Raw genomic sequence first — 16,296 nt, forward strand, 5'->3', positions numbered from 1 at the left:
AGTACAGCGAAGTGTTTGAACCAGCCATGGGTGTCATTCAAGACTTCCAAGCCAGCGTATTTTTAAAATCTTCAGCGACACCAAAGTTTTATAAAAGCCGCCAAATTCCGTTCGCTCAAATGGACAAATTTAAAGCCGAAGCAGACGGACTCACACAAGCCGGAATTTGGAAACCAGTCAAATTCAGCAATTGGGCATCCCCATTCGTGCTCGCACCTAAGCCAGGTGGCGATATTCGTATTTGTGGCGATTTTAAACAGGCAGTCAACGCACAAATCGACGTCGAACAGTATCCGTTACCAACAAAAGAAGCTCTATTTCACATCATTCTCATGGTGAGCAGTTCAGCAAAATAGACCTCATGGATGCCTATCTCCAGATGAAATAAGATGAGACTTCGAAGGAAATCATGGTGGTAAACACACCACTGGGCCTATTTCAATATCAGCGACTTCTTACGGGGTTGCAAGCGCACCAGCCATCTTCCAAAGATTCCTCGAGCAACTTCCAAACGGAATAGAAGGTTGTGGCAACTATTTAGTTGACATCATCATCTCAGCACCTACAAGCGAGGAACATCTGAACCGAATCGACCGAGTTCTCAGCAATCTTCAAGAAAACGGCATCTGATGAAAATGCAAAAATGCTTTTTTTTCAATGACGAACTAGAATATTTAGGGCGAAGAATCAGCGCAAACGGCATTCTCCCAGACAGCTCAGGCTTGGAGGCTGTAAAACCAACCAAAGTTGGCCAGCAGCTACAACAGCATGGGATCGAATTCATATCGACTTCGCCGGTCCAATCTTTGACGCTATGTGGCTCATATGCGTAGTCGCGTACTCACAGTTCCCGTTTGTCATCCAAATGTCGTCTACAACAACCGCCAACACGATCTCTGCACTGTCTTCGATTTTCGCCATCGAAGTGTACCCGAAAACCATGGTTAGCGACAACGGTCCTCAGCTTACAGCTGACGCCTTCGAAGAATTCTGCAAACTGCACGGTATAAAGCATATTACCACAGCACCGTTTAATCCAGCATTTGTATTTGTATTTGTATTTGTATTTATTATAAAATTTCATCCTAACGCTACAAGTTTGGAACTTATAAGTTAATGCGCTAGTCACTACGAGCTTGCAAATATTTAATTGTTACATTATACTTAAAACTGATTTTCATAAAAACTAACCTAAGTCGCCTTCTATTTTTACTTTAATTTACGTAATAGTGTTTTTAAGGTGTGTGAATAATTTTATCTTGAATTGCGTGGCACTGCTAATATGTTTAAGATGGTTTGGGAGCTGATTCCATGATCGAATAGCATTAATTAAAAATTGTCTTTCGGATGTCAATGATCTAGGTCTTATGCAAGTAAGATTGTTTGCTCTTCTAGAGGATGTAAATTGAAGTTTTTCGAAAAGATACAAAAGTTCTTTTTGGAAAATAATTTTTTGCAGAAAAATTAATTATCTGTATGTGGTTGGTTGAATATATACCTGGCTATGCAATTAAATAGAACTTTAATTTTGTTCTTACTGGTAGTGTCACAGTTTAAAAACTCCTACTCCATAAAATAGCGCTGGAACAATGCAGGTTTTAGCTATTTTTTAGTTTTTTTTTAGTTACGGATAATGTCCTTATTATGCCATATGTTTTCCCTACAGACTTTTTAATATGATCATTCCATTATTTAATTGTAATATTAGCTGCGCTCGCAGTCTATAAATATTTATGACATAAAGACACACCACACCAAGAAACAAAATAAAATTAATGCGACTGATACTAATCCTAAATAAATATAATAAAACTACTGATAATTTCACAACAATGGTATATAAATATAAGCGCCTCTTAGGTGCGAAATGAATTATCATTTAATGTCCCAGAACTAGCAGCTTCCAGCGCAGCTAATTCCTCGGGGGTGCAAATCTCCATTTGAGCCAGTTCGCCCAGGCTTTGCACGCAAATGGCCTCCCCTCCCTCTCTCTCCTTTACGAAGATATCTCCACGGCGAGAGAAAACAGCTGTTAGGCGCTTCAGCCTCTTGAGATGCATCGCCCGCTTGAAAATTTCATATTTTGTTTTGGTCAGATGTTCGTTTATATATATAAACGCTGGCGAGTCTAGGCCGATGAGCTTTAAGCTCAGTTGCGTTTTGTTTTCTTTTCGGTATGCCCTGATCGCACGCAGCAGTGTCGCCTTATCGTGCACGTGTTCCATTTTAATAATTATAATTGGATCCACTACTGTACGGGTCGATTTTCGCGGTCGCGTTCGAAAAATCGTACGTACTTTAGGCGGCGGGGTCAGTTTGAGAGAGAAGTGCGTGAAAAAGTGCTTTCACATTTTCCCCCTGGACTTGTGGGACCCCATGCCAACGCAAGTCACAGGCGACTTTAGACGCCGCCTGTGCGTTGCAGGAGGCCAACCCACTTTGCCTCCAACTCGTCAACGCGCTGATCCTGGCAGTTTTTAGACAGTTTCGCCTCCAGCTCCTGGACCCGCTGCCTCAGCACCCCATCTCTCTCACCTCGCTCTCCAATTGAGTGATTCTCAGTGTGAGTTTGTTGCAGTCAGCTGCTATTAACTTAAATTTTTCTTCCAGAGTGCCGGTTATACGTGCCTCGCCATCACGGATCTCCCCTGCAAGACTTTCCTTTAGCTCGGAAAATCTGAGGTCGATCGTGTGAAGCAGTTGAGCATCGGAGTCAGGGGCTCCCTTCAGATCGGAGTGAGTTTCCTTCCTAAGTCGCTTTGCTGCTGAAGACATTATTGTGTTGGTGCCGAGAGGATTGAGTGTTTTGATGTGTTGAGTGTTTTGATGTGCTGAGTGTTTTGTCTCTGTGCTCTTGTGTTTTGCTATGCACTGTTTCTTTATTGGATTGTTGTTGCACTTAATTGTGGATTTATTAAGAAGCGATTTACTGTTTAAAACCGATTTATTCCGGGCAACAAGAACTTTAACGTGTTGTACTCTTATTAATGATGCTGCCGTAAGCAGTTTTTAATTTTTTAAGCCGAGTTTATGGTGTTTTTCGGTGTTTAAAGCGGAGCTTCACAAAAGTGCGTCTATTTCTCTCTCACGGTTTTTTTTTAGCAGAGCGATTTGTACAGACGTTTAAATTCGCACTCAAGAAGAACCTTAAAGACGGTATACCACTTAGGGTAGCTGTAACAAAATATATTTCTTCTTACAGGTCCACTCCAAGCGCCCAAGCGCCTGTCGAGTTAATCCACGGTCGATCAGTCCGCACTGTGCTTAGTCAACTTTTCGTGCAGCATGTCGAAGCTAAGCAGACAATCACCAAGTACATCGCCAATCAAATGGTATACGCTCGAAAGGTATTAATGGAAAAATGCTGTTCATTGTTCGCACGTCTAATGGTTACATCAAGCACCATTCTAACCAGCTGAAATCGGAGTTTTCAGCAAACATCTCAATCGAGAGACCTCCAGAGTTTTAGAGGATTCCTGAAGTGCCAAAGCCATCCTTCAATCAAGAAATACAGCAACAAGATCAACCGCCAACTCCGCCAGTTGTTCAGCAACCTGATCCTGTTCCTGTTTCTCGTCCTCCTCAACGCGCAGCAGCTCCTACCCAGCAGCCGAGGCAGAAACAATCTACACGACGTCTTTCCGGCATACCAGTACCAGGAAGTCGATCGTTTTAAGCCAAAGTTCTTCAGAAAATCTAAATAGTTCTTAATTAAAGGAGAAGATGTGTTATGCAATTTGAGCCAAGCTGGTCTACGTTCTCAATAGGATGGGAAATCTTCGTTGAAGGGTCTGAGCCCTTACGAATTTTGGCTGGGAAAGAAACCAAGAATCAAACATCTTCGAATCGTAGGATCGACGTGCTATGTACACATTCCATGCCAAAAAAGCAAGAAGATGGACGAAAAAACTGAAAAGGAAAACCTGGTGGGCTACGGCGGCGATGAGATTTATCGTATTTACTTAACAGAGAAGCACAAAGTTGTCGTGTCGTGGGGCACGAATTTCAAGAGAAATTCAGCAATGTGAACCAAGCGTCAACCAACCTTCCCAAGATTTTGGATCCAAGGACGTCGTAGAAGACAAGGAAGAAGAAGACGTGAGCTTGCCTCAGAGCGAGGACGGAGACAAGGAAGAAGAAGACGCGAATTTGCACAAGAGCGAGGGCGCAGATAGACTTCAGTAGCAGGACTTGCAAGAAGACACAACTGCAACAGGAAGCAAAGACAAATACGAAACCGGAATACAATCAAACTTTGACGAAGAAAACAACAAGAGAAAAATGCAATCAAGGCAATTATGGGACTTTTCAGAGGATCGAAGGCACTTTCATGCAAGTGGGTCTATCGAGTCAAAACCCATCCAGACGGAAGTATTGACAAATATAAAGCTCGCATGGTCGTCAAAGGATTCGTACAGAAAGGAGGGATTGATTACGACCAAACTTTTAACTCTGCCAGAAGAATGGAAACAATCCGCTCAGTGTTGAGCGTTGCAGCTAAAAATGATATGTTTTTGGTCCAGTTTGACGTCTGACGGTGAATTGGAAGACAAGGAGATTTACATGCAACAACCATAGGGATACGAGCAAGGACTGGGGCTTGATTGCAGATTGAAGAACAGTCTCTACGGGCTTACGCGAGGGCCGAGATGTTGGCAAGATCGTTTCGGATGTTTCCTGCGGAAACACAATTTTAAAGTCAGCGAGGCGGATCCATGTCCTTACATCAGGGAAAGAAATGACAAAAAAATTCTACTCGTTCTTTACGTAGATAACGGACTTGCCGCAGAAACAGATACTCAATATTGCGAAGAAGTTGAGTGCTTCTTGGGACTCGAAATCAATAAATAAGAAAATGTATTAAAAATTAGTCAACAAGGATATGCCACAAGGATTTTGGAGCGATTGCAAAGCTGTTTCAACCTTACTTCTGAAGAATTTGGAAATTACCAAAGCAGGGAAAGAATCCGAGATTACTGCGATTCCCAATCGCCAAGTCATCGGAGCTCTCATGTACCTCATGCTTGGAATTAGGCCAGACTTGGTTTTCAGCATTGGATTACTTTTAAGAAAGCTTAAAAGTTTAACACTGAGAAAAAAAACCGTTCTCAGCAGTTTCGATTTCAGTATTTCCGTGCTCAAGAGTTGGCCAAGAGCTAAATTACCGTAACCAAGAAGCAGTTTTTTCATATCGAGAATGCCTTTTTGAGGCTGAGTATTCTCGATTTTAGAATAAGTCTTCTCGGCTTTAAGAATAAATCGTTATTAAAGCCAAAAATAATTAAGTCTTGGAAACGAGAGCACCTATTCTTGGATTCAAGAACCTTCTTGTTCTCGAAACCGAGAAGACTTATTCTCAAAAAAATACTCAGTCTCATAAAAACATTTTCGATTCAGATCCTTAGGAGTTCTTCTTCTTGATTTCGGCAATTTCGCTCTTGGCCTACTATTTAAATGGTTGCTAAACATATTTTACCTATATCGTTTTTTAATCAATATTCAATTTATACTTGTGCGTTTTCCTGCAAGAGATTAGCTTGTCCCAGAATAGTACTCGTATTCCAATTGCCGCTTTGATCTTCTCTGTTGTAATGAACTCGAGGCACTCGAAATTAACACAGGCATTTAAAAAAAATAATTAAGCAAATTTTTTTTTATATTTAAAAATAAAACTTTCTAAAAAAAAAATATATATTTATATTTTCTTTCTAGCACGTCCTTTAGTAAAAGGTAAAGTTTTACACGAGTTGTATAATAACAAATAGTGACGCTGTTGCAGAGTATGTACATATGTGTTTTTTTGTTTTCTTATAGCCTGATTCCATTGCCGCATTAGTGGACTTTTTAAATGTGCCGAGAGATCCAGCAGTAATGCATTGTGGTACTGCGACCAGAATTTGCTGCGTGCGCTTTTGTTTTCAGACATTTTTATACAACATAGATTTTGTTATCGAAGGAAATAAAAAATTGTGCCATTTTTGCCACCTCTATATGGTGGCTTGAACAAAATATCGTTAAAAATCGGCAATTTCCGGTATTTTTTCTAAAAACGTTCGGGGTGAATGATCATATATAAGTATGTAATAGCCTGATTCCATTGCCGCATTAGAGGACTTTTTAAATGTGCCTGATTCCATTGGCGCATTAGCATTTAGCTAATGCTACTCCGACATGTGAGTGGCACGAGCAGCTGATCTGGGTTTGTTTACTTTTGCAGTTTGGCAAATCCAAAAGAAATTAATCAAAATTAATGAACATGAGTGAGTTTACTAAACTCTGTAATGCTCAGCAGGACATCTATAATGCGACCAAGGCATTTGCCAACTTGGACGACAAGGAAGAGAAACTGATTACGTTGTTATGACGGGTTTGCAATGGAGACCACCACAGTATCCAAAAAGGGCTAGGATCCCCGTATATGTGGGAGTTATTTAATGCCAGAGATCCATCAGTAATGCATTGTGGTACTGCCACGCTGCATTGCAGCCTGCGCCGTAGATTTCAGTCATTTTTATACAAAATAGATTTTATATTCAAAAGACATCGAAAATTGCGCCAACCTTGCATATAGAAAACAGCTGTTGTAGTGGTGGCACGAACAAAATATCGTTCAACATCGGTATTTTCCGGTATTTTTTCTAAATATGTTCGGGGCGAATGGTTTTTAATCGCATTTAAAAATCGCATTTATTTTAAATGCGGCATTTAGCCTTATGGGATTCCCTGTGTAATAGCCTGATTCCATTGCCGCATTAGAGGACTTTTTAAATGTGCCTGATTCCATTGGCGCATTAGCATTTAGCTAATGCTACTCCGACATGTGAGTGGCACGAGCAGCTGATCTGGGTTTGTTTACTTTTGCAGTTTGGCAAATCCAAAAGAAATTAATCAAAATTAATGAACATGAGTGAGTTTACTAAACTCTGTAATGCTCAGCAGGACATCTATAATGCGACCAAGGCATTTGCCAACTTGGACGACAAGGAAGAGAAACTGATCACGTTGTTATGACGGGTTTGCAATGGAGACCACCACAGTTTCCAAAAAGGGCTAGGATCCCCGTATATGTGGGAGTTATTTAATGCCAGAGATCCATCAGTAATGCATTGTGGTACTGCCACGCTGCATTGCAGCCTGCGCCGTAGATTTCAGTCATTTTTATACAAAATAGATTTTATATTCAAAAGACATCGAAAATTGCGCCAACCTTGCATATAGAAAACAGCTGTTGTAGTGGTGGCACGAACAAAATATCGTTCAACATCGGTATTTTCCGGTATTTTTTCTAAATATGTTCGGGGCGAATGGTTTTTAATCGCATTTAAAAATCGCATTTATTTTAAATGCGGCATTTAGCCTTATGGGATTCCCTGTGTAATAGCCTGATTCCATTGCCGCATTAGTGGACTTTTTAAATGTGCCTGATTCCATTGGCGCATTAGCATTTAGCTAATGCTACTCCGACATGTGAGTGGCACGAGCAGCTGATCTGCGTTTGTTTACTTATGCATTTTGGCAAATCCAAAAGAAATTAATTAAAATTAATGAACATGAGTGAGTTTACTAAACTCTGTAATGCTCAGCAGGACATCTATAATGCGACCAAGGCATTTGCCAACTTGGACGACAAGGAAGAGAAGCTGATTGCGTTGTTATGACGGGTTTGCAATGGAGACCACCACAGTTTCCAAAAAGGGCTAGGATCCCCGTATACGTGGGAGTTATTTAATGCCAGAGATCCGTCAGTAATGCATTGTGGTACTGCCACGCTGCATTGCAGCCTGCGCCGTAGATTTCAGTCATTTTTATACAAAATAGATTTTATATTCAAAAGACATCAAAAATTGCGCCAACCTTGCATATAGAAAACAGCTGTTGTAGTGGTGGCACGAACAAAATATCGTTCAACATCGGTATTTTCCGGTATTTTTTCTAAATATGTTCGGGGCGAATGGTTTTTAATCGCATTTAAAAATCGCATTTATTTTAAATGCGGCATTTAGCCTTATGGGATTCCCTGTGTAATAGCCTGATTCCATTGCCGCATTAGTGGACTTTTTAAATGTGCCTGATTCCATTGGCGCATTAGCATTTAGCTAATGCTACTCCGACATGTGAGTGGCACGAGCAGCTGATCTGCGTTTGTTTACTTATGCATTTTGGCAAATCCAAAAGAAATTAATCAAAATTAATGAACATGAGTGAGTTTACTAAACTCTGTAATGCTCAGCAGGACATCTATAATGCGACCAAGGCATTTGCCAACTTGGACGACAAGGAAGAGAAACTGATTACGTTGTTATGACGGGTTTGCAATGGAGACCACCACAGTTTCCAAAAAGGGCTAGGATCCCCGTATATGTGGGAGTTATTTAATGCCAGAGATCCATCAGTAATGCATTGTGATACTGCCACGCTGCATTGCAGCCTGCGCCGTAGATTTCAGTCATTTTTATACAAAATAGATTTTATATTCAAAAGACATCGAAAATTGCGCCAACCTTGCATATAGAAAACAGCTGTTGTAGTGGTGGCACGAACAAAATATCGTTCAACATCGGTATTTTCCGGTATTTTTTCTAAATATGTTCGGGGCGAATGGTTTTTAATCGCATTTAAAAATCGCATTTATTTTAAATGCGGCATTTAGCCTTATGGGATTCCCTGTGTAATAGCCTGATTCCATTGCCGCATTAGTGGACTTTTTAAATGTGCCTGATTCCATTGGCGCATTAGCATTTAGCTAATGCTACTCCGACATGTGAGTGGCACGAGCAGCTGATCTGCGTTTGTTTACTTTTGCAGTTTGGCAAATCCAAAAGAAATTAATCAAAATTAATGAACATGAGTGAGTTTACTAAACTCTGTAATGCTCAGCAGGACATCTATAATGCGACCAAGGCATTTGCCAACTTGGACGACAAGGAAGAGAAACTGATTACGTTGTTATGACGGGTTTGCAATGGAGACCACCACAGTATCCAAAAAGGGCTAGGATCCCCGTATATGTGGGAGTTATTTAATGCCAGAGATCCATCAGTAATGCATTGTGGTACTGCCACGCTGCATTGCAGCCTGCGCCGTAGATTTCAGTCATTTTTATACAAAATAGATTTTATATTCAAAAGACATCGAAAATTGCGCCAACCTTGCATATAGAAAACAGCTGTTGTAGTGGTGGCACGAACAAAATATCGTTCAACATCGGTATTTTCCGGTATTTTTTCTAAATATGTTCGGGGCGAATGGTTTTTAATCGCATTTAAAAATCGCATTTATTTTAAATGCGGCATTTAGCCTTATGGGATTCCCTGTGTAATAGCCTGATTCCATTGCCGCATTAGTGGACTTTTTAAATGTGCCTGATTCCATTGGCGCATTAGCATTTAGCTAATGCTACTCCGACATGTGAGTGGCACGAGCAGCTGATCTGCGTTTGTTTACTTATGCATTTTGGCAAATCCAAAAGAAATTAATTAAAATTAATGAACATGAGTGAGTTTACTAAACTCTGTAATGCTCAGCAGGACATCTATAATGCGACCAAGGCATTTGCCAACTTGGACGACAAGGAAGAGAAGCTGATTGCGTTGTTATGACGGGTTTGCAATGGAGACCACCACAGTTTCCAAAAAGGGCTAGGATCCCCGTATACGTGGGAGTTATTTAATGCCAGAGATCCATCAGTAATGCATTGTGGTACTGCCACGCTGCATTGCAGCCTGCGCCGTAGATTTCAGTCATTTTTATACAAAATAGATTTTATATTCAAAAGACATCAAAAATTGCGCCAACCTTGCATATAGAAAACAGCTGTTGTAGTGGTGGCACGAACAAAATATCGTTCAACATCGGTATTTTCCGGTATTTTTTCTAAATATGTTCGGGGCGAATGGTTTTTAATCGCATTTAAAAATCGCATTTATTTTAAATGCGGCATTTAGCCTTATGGGATTCCCTGTGTAATAGCCTGATTCCATTGCCGCATTAGTGGACTTTTTAAATGTGCCTGATTCCATTGGCGCATTAGCATTTAGCTAATGCTACTCCGACATTTGAGTGGCACGAGCAGCTGATCTGCGTTTGTTTACTTATGCATTTTGGCAAATCCAAAAGAAATTAATTAAAATTAATGAACATGAGTGAGTTTACTAAACTCTGTAATGCTCAGCAGGACATCTATAATGCGACCAAGGCATTTGCCAACTTGGACGACAAGGAAGAGAAGCTGATTGCGTTGTTATGACGGGTTTGCAATGGAGACCACCACAGTTTCCAAAAAGGGCTAGGATCCCCGTATACGTGGGAGTTATTTAATGCCAGAGATCCATCAGTAATGCATTGTGGTACTGCCACGCTGCATTGCAGCCTGCGCCGTAGATTTCAGTCATTTTTATACAAAATAGATTTTATATTCAAAAGACATCAAAAATTGCGCCAACCTTGCATATAGAAAACAGCTGTTGTAGTGGTGGCACGAACCAAATATCGTTCAGCATCGGTATTTTCCGGTATTTTATTTAAAAATGTTCGGGGCGAATGGTTTTTAATCGCATTTAAAAATCGCATTTATTTTAAATGCGGCATTTAGCCTTATGGGATTCCCTGTGTAAATAAATGCGCATTAGGCTAAATGCGTTTTAATGCGCCAATGGAATCAGGCTATAAACAAATGCGCATTAGGCTAAATGCGTTTTAATGCGCCAATGGAATCAGGCTATAAGAATCAGTAAAAAGCTATGTTACAACACGTGTTTAATCTTTGATTTTACTTATGGGCTTATGACACTAAATTGTTCACCTCATTCATTGCTCGTTTATTTTTTTGAACTATACGATTTTACGTAAGTGCGAGCAAGACAACCTATGACGATTTCAATAGAACGACTTAGGTTAGTTTTTATGAAAATAAGTTTTAAGTATAATGTAACAATTAAATATTTGCAACTCTTAGTGACTAGCGCATTAACTTATAAGTTCCAAACTTGTAGCAAAATCTTGCTCATTGATTGGAGTTGACGACTAAACGGATAGAAAACAAAATAATAAACAAAACGATAAAGTTTGAATTTAACGTTAAAAAGGCAGTGTGACCGTGAACTTACTACCAAAAATATCTCAAGCAGTATCCATATAGTTGTCTCTGTCTCTGAGCTTCAATGAATTCGTCAATGAATGATGCAAACAATGTAATGTCATACCCGTATTAGCGCGTGTTGTATAGTGAATCTAAATATATATATTTTTTGTAGCAGCGCCACGCTTCGCATATTCTTCTCCAAATTTTTGTAAGGAAAGTTGAAACATTTAATACACGCTCTTTTTTATTCAAAAACAATTTAATATGTTTCACATTACGCTAGCATAAGTTGAATTAAAATTATAATATAATATATTGTTTAACATATATGTAAATAATAATATATATTATAGTTTTCATCTCATAAAATATTATTTACTAACTGTTCAAATAGGACTGCGCGTCTATTAGATTTAGCTTCACCAGCAGGTTCATCGTCTGCTGTCTGCATCTTGCAACATTTTAACACTGAATAAATCAAAGAAAGAATTGACAGGGCCCGAAGTATACTCCGGTAACTTCCCGAAAAATTTGAGAGAGAAGTTCTCTCACAATTTTTATCTCTCTCAATTTTTCTAACTTTTAGACTAATTTATTCTCGATTTTGAGATCTTATCTTCTCGATAAGCAAAATGTGTTCTCAATAAATAAAATAAAAAAAAAAAGCAAAACTACTGAAATGGAGCAGATTTGCTCTTGGTTTTTTCGTTCTATAATTTTCTGAGTGTGCAAAAAAAAACATTGAACAAGTAAAGATTGTTTTTCGTTACATATCCGGAACAATCAACGTTGGTATATTCTATCGGAAACACAAGAATGGAATCCTCGAATGCTACAGAGGTGCTTGCTTGGGTGATTGCACGAAGACTGGGTGGTCTACTTCAGGGATCATCATCATGTTTGCCTCAGGAGCCATTTTATGGAAAAGTCCATGGCAGGCTATGGTGGTTAATCGAGCTGCAATCGAGCTGCAAACTAAATAATTTGGCTAAAAAGATTGTTTCAGGAAATCGACAGATTGGACAGTGCCCCGATTCTTCAGGTCAATAATACTGCTGCCATGAGGCTCTCCCAAAACACCAAATTCCATCGTCGGATGAAGCACATAGTCAACTAGCATTTCTTCATCAGGGAAAAAAATGCTGAGCAAAAATTTGGGGTCCCACAAATTCCGCCTGAGAAACAACTCGCAGATATAATGACAAAGCCGATCCTTAATACTCGTTTCCGGATTCTTTGCAGCAAGATTGGACTTTTCTGAATGAGATAAACACCATTTACTTTGCTTTATATAGTCACAAAATTTTCCAGTTTGTTATTTTTGTAAGAGTTGAAGAAAAATGTTTCAAATTCAAAAATACCCGGCAAGTCAAAGGACGCTTTAAATATCATATCGATTTTATCATTTCGATTGTATCAAATCAATACGATAATCACTTCACCTAAAAGCTGTCGAAGAAAGTAAAGAAACACGCGTTTTGATTCTCAAGAAATATTTATTTTACTGGCCTAAATAACTAAAGAAGTAAAATTTATAATAATTTCTGCTACTGACCCTTTACCAATTTTAAAAGCATTAATCTTATCTTACTTAACACGTAAATAGTTTGGCTTATATTTTGAATTAGTCTGACCGTTCATTTAATATCTTTTTTTTTCACTTGCGATCTCGTTCATACGACCCGAGGGGAAGGGTTCCGCGCGTCACAAGCTTTACTTGGTGTCGTAAAGACCATTTGTTTGTACTGATCAAAGTGCATCAGCGTCCGAATTAAAAAAAATTGTTTTTGCCTTGCCTCGCTCTTATCAGTAACGAATTGGACCGCGAGGAAGATATTATTAGCGTATAGCAAATTGTGGCGAGCAAGCATACCTATTGTGCCGGCCCTCATATCTCCCTAATTCCCCCATTTCAACAGTCCATCCGTTGGAAACGGTTGGAATTTTCAACAAATGTGAAACACCGATTTCCACAGAGCACATAAACAAAGTCAACAGGTCAACCATCTTTGTTTAAGTTTTGATGCGCTACAGCTGCTAAGTTCAGCTGAAATCGTAACGTTTGAAGGTGGATGTGATCTGTGGAAACCGGAGTTTCACTTTTTTCAAAAATCCCAACGGTTTTTCAGGGATGGACTGCGTGGAAAGAGGGTTGCACCCCAGGAGCATCTGCTTACTATCGCATAAATTAGTCTGTCAAAATCCGTCAAATTTTAACGGCGGACTAACTGGGAAGTTTTTTGAACGGCAAAACCTAATGGACCATCCCTTCAACGAATGGTGGAAATACGCTATTATGGACCTTCATATAACGGATGGTGGATGGATCTCTGTGGAAAGGGGCTATAACTGGGAAATATTTGAAATGGCAAAACAATATGGACCTTCCGTTCAACAGATGGTGGAAGATGGATCGATCTCTGTGGACAGGGGCTAATAGGCAGTAGCACCTCTTCTTAACAACAACAATATTCCGATTTTTATGCCTTTATGTATAACTACAGTTACGCTATGATGATTTGGCTATACATTTTGCAATCGTTCCTATGGCAGCTATCACCATCGTTTTCGGATTTAAATAAATTTAAAACAGTAATTCTAAAATAATAAACCATTACCTTGTATCGAAGAATAATAAAATCAGTTCGGCAAGCTGAAGTTGGTATGGTTACCCTTGCAGCTATTGCAAAATTTAAATATTCTTTATAAAAATTATACTAACTTATAACTTTGCCTATAAAACAGTGAAAACTATGATGATTTTCTGATGAATTACACTGGCTTACAAATTTAAATCGACAAAGTCGTCCAGAGATCAAACCATGAATTTCCAGCGCAGATGGACTCCCTGATTCAGAATATGACGCTCACAAAAAACTATGATACCCTTTTTTTTAAAGTAAAAAACGTTTTCCACCCGTTTTCAAGCCTATTTAATTTTTTCTCCAGTTCTGCTGAACTAATTTTGGTCACCGATAGTTAATTTTAAGAGAAATAGAACATTCGTCCGATTTTAATAAAACTAAAATCATAAATTTAAAAGTTTATTTAAAAGTGGGGAAGTTTGCGTAAAAACGGACGGACATAGCTAGATCGACTCTCCGAGTGTTGCTTATCAAGAATATATATACTTTATAGGTTCGGAAACGTCTCCTTCACTGCGTTGCAAACTTCTGACTGAAATTATAATACCCTCTGAAAGGGTATAAAAAATATCTCTTTATTTCAAGAAAGCTTTCGTAAAAGTACAATTAAAAACATGTCGCTGTTCGCCAAATATAGGAGCGGTCGTAATGCAATTTATGACAAATCGAAAAATTAGAGTTCGAGCTAATCATAAACATTCATCTATCAACCCAATGCACAACGGACATGGGTAGATCGACTATTTTAGTGATATATATGTAGGAGATTAATTTGAAATGCAATGAAGAAATATTATTTGTAAGTCTCTGAGTGTATTGAATAAACGAAGTTAAAAAGAAATAAGGAAGAGAGAAGCTTTTGAGTAAGAGCGCGGTGGGGAAGGAGAGCGAAATCCCTACTGAGCGTGGCGCAATGAGAGGTAGAGAATAATGAGCGAGAGGAAGACAGTTCGAGAAAGCCTGCGAAACGGAACAGACGCTCGTGCAGAGAAATCATTGCGACTTGCTGCGCTGAAGAATATATAATTCCATAATGGCAGACGAACCAGACCCCCTATCTCCTACATCAGAAGTGGGATCACCACCCCTACAAGACAATTCGGAGAACAGCTGGCGCACGCTTCTGGAATCGCAAAATATAGTGATTACGGAACTTTTGAAAGCAGCACAACCCACGACGGCGCCTAGCACGCGCCCTGTCTCGGCAGTGTTACCAACTTTCAACCCCGAAGCTGCTGAAGCCGACGCAGCAGCATGGTGCAAAACGGCTAGCATGATTCTATGTGAACATCCGCAAGAAGGTGCATCTTTGGTAATGACTCTCAGCAAGTCGTTGCTCGGTAGTGCATCGCAGTGGCTATCACAAATATGCTTCGCCGGAATGAGCTGGGCGCAATTCAAGGAATTGTTCATGGAGCGCTATGAAGGCAACGAGACGCCGGCGGCATTATTGCTAAACATGCTGAAGGGACGCCCAAGCCCCAACGAATGCCTATCAGTGTACTCCAGCCGAATGGTTACATCTTTATTAACCAAGTGGAAAGCGATGACACACGAAGAAATTGCTATATCGTTGGTTCTGGCACATTCGTCGCAAATTGATTCCAGACTGCAGCGCTTAGTGTTTACAACAAACATAAAGACAAGAGCGGAGTAACAACAACAACTCAAAGCGCATTCGTTCGTCAGAAAGTCTGAATTCTCTGGAATTTACATGGGCCCCGAGAAGAAGAGGTTTAAAATGCAAACGCCGATTAGATGCCATAGTTGCGGAAAGCTGGGGCACAAAGCAATAGAGTGTCACAGGAGGAAAGCAGAAGAGAGGAACGAGACGAGAGCAGGCCATGGCAACGGCAGATCAACGATGATGAGAGAGAGATCAACTGTGACATGTTTTAAATGTCAGTGTGCACGAAGGGACCAGCAGAAGCGAGCAAAAGCAGCGAGAGAATAGTGGACATGTGCGCGATTCTTCAGCCTAACGGTACTGCAATACAATTCGGTGAGCGGTTTCCATTTTTCTTTGATTCGGGTTCCGAATGCTCGTTGGTAAAAGAAACAACAGGCGAGAAGCTAGGCGGCAAAAGATGTCATAATTTGGTAGTTTTAAAAGGCATTGGCTACAATATTGTCAAGAGCACTATGCAAATTCTGTCTACCGTACAAATTTCAGAATTTAATTTCGAATTGTTGTTCCACGTAGTAGATAATAAGTGTCTCAAATATGATATGATAATTGGACAAGACATTTTTCAACTTGGCTTTGGAGTTATGTTAGAAAGTAATAAATTTGATATTTATAGAACTCAAACGGTATTATCGGTAATTGACGATAACACATTAAATAAGATTAAAATAATGTTAATACAGATCTAATTGATAGTGATAAGTCAAAGCTAAACGACATGTTGACCAAATATTCCATGTTCTTCATAGATGGTATCCCAAGTAGGCGTGTAACTACGGGTTCATTGGAAATCCGTTTGCTGGATAGAAACAAAACGGTTCAAAGGCGATACGGTCGCCTAAGCGAAAACGAAAAGCAGATAGTTAGGGACAAAATTCAGCAAA

The 16,296-nt window shown here is 39.6% G+C and overlaps 2 long non-coding RNA genes across 4 annotated transcripts; one reads left to right on the forward strand and one right to left on the reverse strand.

Moving 5' to 3' along the window:
* Nucleotides 1-5,764: 5,764 nt before the first annotated feature.
* Nucleotides 5,765-13,631, reverse strand: LOC128265432 (uncharacterized). Of its 3 annotated transcripts, none has more exons than XR_008268866.1 (4): nt 13,531-13,631; nt 13,465-13,498; nt 11,464-13,382; nt 5,765-11,359 (listed from the first exon to the last, which is right to left on the reverse strand). It is a non-coding gene; the product is annotated as an uncharacterized LOC128265432 (long non-coding RNA). The 3 variants fall into 3 exon arrangements; XR_008268867.1 differs by having other exon boundaries at nt 11,209-11,273; XR_008268865.1 differs by having other exon boundaries at nt 5,765-13,382.
* LOC128265433 (uncharacterized) lies at nt 13,610-16,030 on the forward strand. Its single transcript, XR_008268868.1, has 2 exons — nt 13,610-13,742; nt 13,826-16,030. It is a non-coding gene; the product is annotated as an uncharacterized LOC128265433 (long non-coding RNA).
* The last annotated feature ends 266 nt before the right edge of the window (nt 16,031-16,296 follow it).

This window comes from Drosophila gunungcola, unplaced genomic scaffold (assembly GCF_025200985.1).
Source record: "Drosophila gunungcola strain Sukarami unplaced genomic scaffold, Dgunungcola_SK_2 000123F, whole genome shotgun sequence".
In the NCBI taxonomy this organism is placed as follows: domain Eukaryota; kingdom Metazoa; phylum Arthropoda; class Insecta; order Diptera; family Drosophilidae; genus Drosophila; species Drosophila gunungcola.